General features: G+C 44.5%; 1 protein-coding gene across 5 annotated transcripts in view; it reads right to left on the bottom strand.

Annotated features, from left to right (window-relative positions):
• COL26A1 (collagen type XXVI alpha 1 chain) overlaps window positions 1-8,538 on the bottom strand; it is a 172,047-nt gene that overhangs the window by 163,277 nt on the left and 232 nt on the right. The gene's annotated exons all lie outside the window — the stretch shown is intronic.

Genomic DNA, 8,538 nt, shown 5'->3' with positions numbered 1-8,538 from the left:
AGGAATGCATGTTTAAAAAAATACAGAGATTAGGCATAGCAAAGAATGCAGCTCCCCCCTCAGTGTTTAGGTTAGCAGGGTTTGCCATGTTGAAATACTGAAGCTTAAGCATATCAGATTTTCTCTGTCCTGTACTGCTGGTGCCAGTGACAGACACAAGCTGACAGCTCAGTTCTCAGGGGCACTGCCATTTTAGCTCTAAGTTTATTAAAAGCTGCATAAAAAGTTCACCTCAAATCTGTAATGACCATTAATTAAATCAGTGTTTTCTTGGAGATATAGAATCACAATTGGGAAAAGCTCTCTGTACCTCCCCACATGCCAGAAACCTTTGAAGGGCAGTTTAAATCAAGCCACAGACTCAAGGGACCAGATTCTGAGAATCTTGCAACAAGGTAGCTCATCTTTACGTGGTTTAGGATAGCCTAAATTTCCAAAAGGAAACTTAGCACCAGTGACTAAATACAGCATCAGAATGGCAATGACCTTCCTAACATCTGCCATAGCCTGGTTCTGTCTGGCTCTCTGTTAAGAGCTCTTTAGCTCAATTTACAACTAGGGACGACACAAGACTAGAGCAGGACACAAATGTCACAAGAACAAGTCACACAGATGATCTGACAGAGATCTTGCAGGAACACAGCTTTTACTAAGCCAATGCTATGCACAAAGCAGCTCTGATACCTCAAATAGGCCAAGAATTTCTCAGCTCAAAGTAGAATTATATTAAATGGACAGATATTTGAGACTCGTAAGTAGATTTGCAATGGATATAGTCCTTGGAGAACTGCATACAGGGAGGTTATAAATAGCCTGGATTTACCTCAAAGTTAGTGGGTTATATTCAGAGATACCAAGGATTCCTAAGTCCCCCCACAGGGGTACAGTAGCTCATGCTGGGTGAAGTTGTGGTTCATAGGTAGGAAGCATCTAAGATCCTGTTACCATGGCAGTCTCTCCTCTCCTTCTCCCTCCACAGAATGCTGAAATATAATTTTCTTTCAGAGGCACACAGTAAATCTGGAACAGGTACTGCTGAGATCCAGACCTGCTGACAGACAGATCTAGGTGTTTCTTCCAGGAGAGCCTTTTTGACTCATCCTAGCACAGCAACAGAAACCTTATTTTAGCTGGTATTGCTTTCACTGCCACTGAAAATGCAAACAACTCAACATTTGAACAAGATACAGTGATGAGACAAGCAGCCAGACAGCCAACATTGAGGAGGGTTGCAGAAACCAGACAGGTTCTGATGAAGCACAAGACAGAATCAGGCAAGAAGAAAGCCAGCAAGCCAAGCAACTAAAGGCAGGCACAAGAGAAGTGGCATCAGATGAAAAAGTCTTTTTCTTTAGGGAAAACACAGGCAGAATCTCCCTTGGGTTGAAGTGCTAAATTCATGTGGGGAGAGCTGTCACCCATTGCTGCCTCAAACGAGGATTTGAAAAAGCTCCCTGTGCTCTGCTGTGTTTACAGCAATAACGAGAGCCCGGAGGAAGGGGTTAGAAACATCTGAGTTTAATAAGGGCTAAGCAGCACACAGCAAAAAAGAAATGTCTGCCCTTCCGTTCAGGGCTACCACACCCCAGCAAGCACCAGCACCGCGGGCAGGGGGAGCCCAGCGTGGAGACATGATGTCATCCATCCCCCAGCCCCTCTGCCCCTGCCCTAACCCAGCAGCAGCAGCTCCAACCAAGCTCAGAGCTCCCAGCACCACACTCTTGAACAACTAAGCAAAGTCCTGGACGGAAAAAGCAGATTTGGTTGACCCCAGGCGCAAAACAAGAAGGGAAGTTTTTGTGTAGTGCCTTAACTGAGCAGCTCCATCTCACCAGGTCATCCCAACAGGGCAAAAGAAGTATTTAGCTCATTTAGCACCTATGCAGCTGCCTTTTCTTAGTCCTAAACAGCTCTAACATCCAACGTGCACAGGGGAAGGGGCATCCTGTTCCCATTTCTCACACAGAAGACCAAGAACCTTAGTACTCAGGTCCTGCAACCGAATTTGCTGGGCCCCCTTCCTCACAGTCCACCCCAAAACTGTCTTTGCATGAAACAGGCATCTTCTTGGTCTTTTTATTCCATCAAAAAGTGGAAATCAGGATTCAAGAGTCTTGTCCAACAAACACACCTCCTCTCCAGAGTGCACATACACACACAGAAGAGGCGGGGGGACATCCAGAAGAAACAGAACTGGACCTGTTCTTAACTCTACAGACTCAGTCTAACTTGGTTACACAACCACATCCAGGGAATACTCCCCTGCCTCATGATTTCACTGCACTGGCATTTCTGAGATGCTCTGAGCAAACACATGCCTGTATGCAGCACAAATGCTACAAAGAATATCACTTCCACCCAGTTCCTAGGGGCAGAAAAAGTGGAATTTATTAAAAAGACATCTGACTACGTAACCTGATGTCAATATTGGACATGAACTGGTCCCTTCTATGCAGTGGTACCTCACTTTAGCTTTAATGTTTTGACAGATGGTTTGTTTACTCAGCACAAAGGCAGGTGGCTGGATAAGAACAGCCTTACTCAGCTCTGGGAGGATGGACAGGAGACACAAAGCAAAGCACAGAGGCAAAGGGAAGAGTCCTGAACAAGAGAATCTCACAGATTGCGTCTCTTCTCAGTTTCAAAATCAGCTACTATGATTTTGAGTAGCAGATTCTCTTTCCCAGATAAACTACATCAATATGGAAGAGGAGACTGACCTGTTCCAAACATGAAACATTGTGAAACTGCCTTCAGCTTCTGTCTCAGAGGCATCCACTGTGGGAGCCTCTGGGTGAAAGCCATTTCTAGACAGATTAGAAGAGGCTTCTTTCTTTGCCAGAAATATGATTGCCCAGCTTTAGAAGTGGAAAAGGAGTCTGAAATCTGAAATGGTTTCCTATTTGTTGGTCCTCCCCAAAAGATTCAGCTACTTTCAAATAGCAAGGCCTAAACATTACAGGCAACGCTTCCACCCAAGCATACTCCTCACTTACACATCTGTTCAATTCCAAGAGGAGGAAAACATTACTTGTCAAAAGCAGCCAAAGCACCTAAACCATGTAAAAAATTACATATCAACAAACAACCATTTCTCCAAACAAAAGGAGGCAAGGAACAAAACCAGCAAGAAACAATAAGACAGTTCCTACTCTTGCTGGTTTCTGCAGTATTAAGGACTCTAATTCAGATGAGTGCTACACTGTGCATATTTACACTAAGCAAGAGATTTAGTATTATTCAGCTATATAAAAAGATGAAAAATTTAGGACAGCAACCAAATTAGTAGCATTTGCCTTTTTTCTAATCTGCAGTTATTATCCTCAACAGAATCCTTGTGATATCTAAGTTGGCACAGGCTGGCTGTATGCTCAAAGATTCTAAATAAACATTATGCCTCAGTGGAAGTATATTAAGCACTGTCTAGATCTGCCTAATTAAAAGTGAGTCAAGAGCTTTGTGTATATTTCAGAAATGCAGTTGGATGAATTTCTGTATAATCCTACAGGAAAGGCATCTATGCTTTATGAATCAGGAAAATTTCCAGACATGCTGGAGGTCTGATGCAGAAAAGGGTCCACTACTCTGACCTAAAAGACCTAAAGCACTCCATGCTTTCAGTTCTTAATTGTTATCTCAAAGTCATTCTTCATTTTCCCCCTTTATCAAAGCACAGCCCAACAAAACTAAGATGTAAGTAAATATTCTGTGATCTCAGTGTCACAGAACAACTCCCCAAGCAAAGCTGTGACATTTCTAACCTATTTCCACCAGCACTTTAGCACCCTAACAAGCTCAACTTTGAGAAAACTAAAAAATAAGGATTATTGAAAGACACATTTGTTAATTTGTCCAAGGGGAGCACAAGTTCACTGGCACCCATTGTTCTGCCTTTCTGCTGCCTTTGTTTTTTCCCCTTGAGCTGGTAAATGAAACCTACCTAAGGGGAAATTATTCACCCAAGCAGCTGGAAAGGCAGGACAGTAGATTTCCTACAGGAATACAATTTACTGCAGTAGCTACAATCACATCTGGTATTTCAAAGCCATTCCAGTGTCACCAGACCCTCAGCTTACCATTGGCTCCACTGCTAATTGCATTGCAAAGTTACAGCTCTGAACCCCAGGCAGATGAATATCATATGGCTCCAGAGTCCAGGGAACAAACACCAGATAGTTCCAGGGTCTGGTGATGAGCTCAAGACCTCCTGACCTCTTGGTTACCTGGGTCGGGCACTTCAAAGCAGAACTGGAGCAGAGGACTCAGCGTGACACAAATCCCAGTTTGTTTGCTTGACATCCTCACAGTCCAGAGCAAACCAGGGACCTCAGGCAATGAGCAGACAATTAGGTGATGGAGAGAATGACTCAGAGAGCAAGATCCTGTCACTAAAAGGACAGAGAGCCACATTTGGCCAATTTGTATAGTTTTATATTCCACACCCACTTAAGAGTCACGAGAGGTTCAGAATTTGAGGCTGAAATAAGGTTCAAGTCATCTAGTGAAGAGAGAATTAGTAAAAATCCATCAGGAAAACTCCAGATAGACATTCTGAAATCATTCTTACAGACTGCATAAATAGGGATACTTATTCATAGATGACCTTTTAATATTAAGAACAGGCTTCTATCACATAAAGAGACTCATAGTTACTTAAAAGAACTAAAACCTCACCTAAGAGGTTGGAGGTTGCTACATTTCAGTGCAGATGTGGTGGGGAGAGTATTTCCAGCCCAGCACAGATGTAGCTGTAGGGCCAGGCACAACACAGGCAGTCATTCTGAACAGAACACATCTACCTACAGGAGGTCCACACAGACATCTTGATCTTGAGAGGCAGACATCCAAGTGACCTGTTAGGAAACTGGTAGCCTCAAGGAATAATTGACAACATATTTCAGTACCCACGCTTTGGGTTTCTCAGGGAAGCAAGACAAGCTGCAGTACTGGAAAGCTGATATCTGTTTAAGTATCATTCTCACATCAAAGCAGCTCACAGAGCCTGTTTGACTATTCCATGGAATCCATGGCAAAGTGATTTTCCCCCTGATATGGAGTAAACCATTGGTAGAGGAGCAACTGGAACTCAGGTCTCACTCTCCTGGGCTGTGCTCTGAGTCACAACATGAAATGGCCAAAGGCTATCTGGCCTTCCATGTCAAAGCCTCTGCCAAGCAAATATTGCACTTACAGCTATCAGATAATGCTTTCCTCTCCATATCCATCCTTAAGAAACATCACTGCTGTAGGAATCACTGGGAATATCTGTGACCAAATGTGCAATTATCAGAAGAATGTGGATAAGAATATCTATTTGTACAGTCCTGTTATTTGTAACATCATGGTTCTAATGTTCATTAACAGGAAGAAGTTTTTAGGCTGAAGAGTGTTTTGAAGACCTAACTCCACAGCTGGACTTGCACCCACCCCAGAGGGCTTTTGTGATGGTACTGTAATGATCCCAGTGAAAAAATTATCATCCTAGATTGCTTTTGGGTTCATGTTTTGGGATTTTCTATCAGCCACCTCCAATTCTCATCCAAAGAGGTTTCCAGTCTAAGCCCTGCATCTATTCTCAGAAGTTTCAGACTCCCACAATTAAGTTCACAAGGACTCAATGCATGACTAATTAGAAAGTACAGGAAAATAGAATGAGGAGTTGGGAGAACACCAACCCCAAAGACAACTAACACAGAGGCAGCGTTCCTTGACAACTGAGCTACTTCCAGCATGGGAACAAGCTTCCCTTAACTCAGTCAGCAAAGCTGTTCAGAGCTTGGAGGAAGATTTCTCCTTGGCAGGCAGCCCCTCCATTCTTATGCTTCCAGTAAGGCCCACTTCCCATTCATTGCCTTAACACAGCAGCAAGTTCAAAATGCATGCACTGAATGGGAATTTCAAGCTAAATTGTGAGGCTGTTGCAGTCCACACAATGCCAGCAGACACTGCTGCCTGGATTTCAGGCAGCACATCAGAAGTTCAATTCAAGCACATGCAAAGAGAGACTGCAAGTGCCTTTGGTCTAATAATCAAGACCTGTCAACTGAAGCCAACCAGAAGTTAGAATATTCACCTAAAAAAAAAGGAAACAAAGAATACATCATTACTCCAGAACAAGTATTCCATGGCTTCACTTTGAAGAATGTGAATAACAGTAATTTTTCCTCCAAATTTCCCTTCACCACCACCCCAAAGTTTTTACAGTGCTCAGGGCCTTATTTTTTTGGCAGGAAACATGGTCAGCAGTCCTCAGAGCCTCAGGAGCCCATCTCTGAGCCAGCCTGCAACCAAGAGCTGTATCAGCACAAAGGACTCCAGAAACTTCTCCCCTTGGAGAAATACAACTCTTATGACAAGTTAATTTTTAGAAAATTGATAGCAGATTCCCAAACAGCTCAATCACTTGTTGATCAAAGACAGGAAAAGACAACTGCAGAAAGATGGTGTGTCCTGTGTCAAGAAAACCTGTCCACTGTACAGCATCCCATCAGTGTGTGCTGCAACACCCAGAGCTGCAGCAGGAACTTTCAAGGCTCTGTCCCTGCTTATTTTTGGCTCAGAAAAGTGCCAGAAGTCACTGGACAAAGCACACACACTGGGAAGGTTGAAGAAGAGAAAGTGAGAATGGCCATATAGTGCCATTAATAGCAATCACCTTCCCACCATCTTGTCTCCTCCACAGCCTCTCAAAGAGGCCAGAAAGTTTCATTGTGATGGGGCTGCTGTTGCTTCACATAATTCAGGCGCTACCAAGATCCCCTGTTTCAATGGCAAAAGGGACACTGAACAACATAAAAACCCATCTATACCAGTCTCATTCAGTCTTTGAAAAAAGGCTTTGCACCCATATAGATCAATGTCAAACTCAGAGCAAAAAGCCTCACTCCTATCATGGGCCATATTAAATCCAGAAAAGTCCAGCTATCCCAACCTGAAGCTGCACCCAGCAGGAGACTTCCCTCAAAAGTCCAACACTGTGGCTGGGGAAAGTTTTCCCACACAGATTTTCCCATCAGAAAGTGAAGCTGTTAGACATTTGCCAACAACAAAACTTCACCACTCAAGGGGAAATTAAAACATACAAAGATTGCTTCAACGTGTGATATTTAACTGAGCACTTGAATTTTTCTTTCACAACATCCACTGATGATTTTTTCCTCCCTTCAGTTTTTTACTTCCCCCTCTGTATTAAACTAGAATGGGAGATTCTCCCAGGGCAAAGTTCCATCGGACATAAAAAATAAATCTAAAAAATCTACCAGCTTTCCCCAACATCATTGTTTAAATCAGGTTTATGTGGTTTTACACAACACTTTATAGACTTGGAGAGAGACATATTCCCCTGACAAAGCATCAGCTATCCAAACCATTGAGGCATGGGAAAGCTGTGCAAGAGTGTGAACTGGGGAAGGTCTTTGGTGAGCAGAGTCCACACTCATGTAAGTGTGGTAGCTCTGAACAAAGATCTGCAGGCTAATAGATATGTAAGACAAATGACATGTGGTTCTCATTGCAGCTCATGCTTTGCGAAGGGGGTACCTTGGAAGAGATCCAGCTGGGATAGGTTTATCCCATTACTCTCCTATAATTTTCTGCCGTTTCAAACCCTTTGACAGTTGCTGTAGTTTAACATCACACCCCCTGCAGCCCCAGGGCTGTCTGACAGCGCAGCGGACAAAGCCACCTCCCCCCGGGGGAAATCCGCACCATATGCGAGCCCCGTGCAAGGCACAGGGCTGGTGCCGCCCCTGCACCTCCGATCCGCCACGGAAATCCACGGAGCCCGTGCCTTTTCCCAAACCCTAGCCCAAGTAAGCCGTGCTAACAGAAGCCCTCCGCCACAGCAGCACAACTCACGCAGACTAGGTATTAGCAAGGGAGGAGGAAAAGAGGTAGAGACAGGATGGATGAGCCCTGAATATTAAATCTCAAGTCCCCACTTAGGGAATGACGGGGAAAAAAAAGAAAAAAGTGAAATTCAAGAACAACTGGAATCAGGTTAAGCCACTCTCCTGCTTTATACAGTGCAGCTCATTCATCTGAACAGCTGTTTCACCTCTAGAGAAATACCCAGAGAAAACAGAGGGGAGGGGGAGAAGCCTAAATTGTTTGCTCTACTGAAGCAGTAAGATACAGTAAATCAAACCTGATTTATATTAAGTTTATAAGAAATTTAGTTGGGGTGGGGGGAGAGGAGAAGAGTGGGAGGTTTGGTTTTAAACAGCTACTTGGAAGTTGCAGCTCTTGAAGAAAGATCTGTAATTAAGGGCTTTCCTTTGTTGAGCTGAACAAGTTTCTCCTCGCAGCCGAGGGCTATAACAGTTCCCTCTGCCGGCATCCCCAGTGTCCCGGCTCAGGAGGTTTTCCTGCTCCGGCTGCGCACTGCGCAGGGACGCTCAGCCCGGCAAAGCCCCTTCCCCTCCCGGACGGGCTGGGCGCGGCAGGGGGACACTCTGCGGGTGTCATTTAGCCAAACTCAGCTCCTCGATCCCCCTGCCGCTCCCTGCCCCAGGAGGCGGACCCTGCTGCGGGCAGGGA

Source organism: Geospiza fortis, unplaced genomic scaffold, assembly GCF_000277835.1.
Source record: "Geospiza fortis unplaced genomic scaffold, GeoFor_1.0 scaffold425, whole genome shotgun sequence".
NCBI lineage: Eukaryota > Metazoa > Chordata > Aves > Passeriformes > Thraupidae > Geospiza > Geospiza fortis.
Note: the sequence above shows the minus strand (reverse complement) of the source record. Positions and strands in the feature narration are given on the sequence as shown.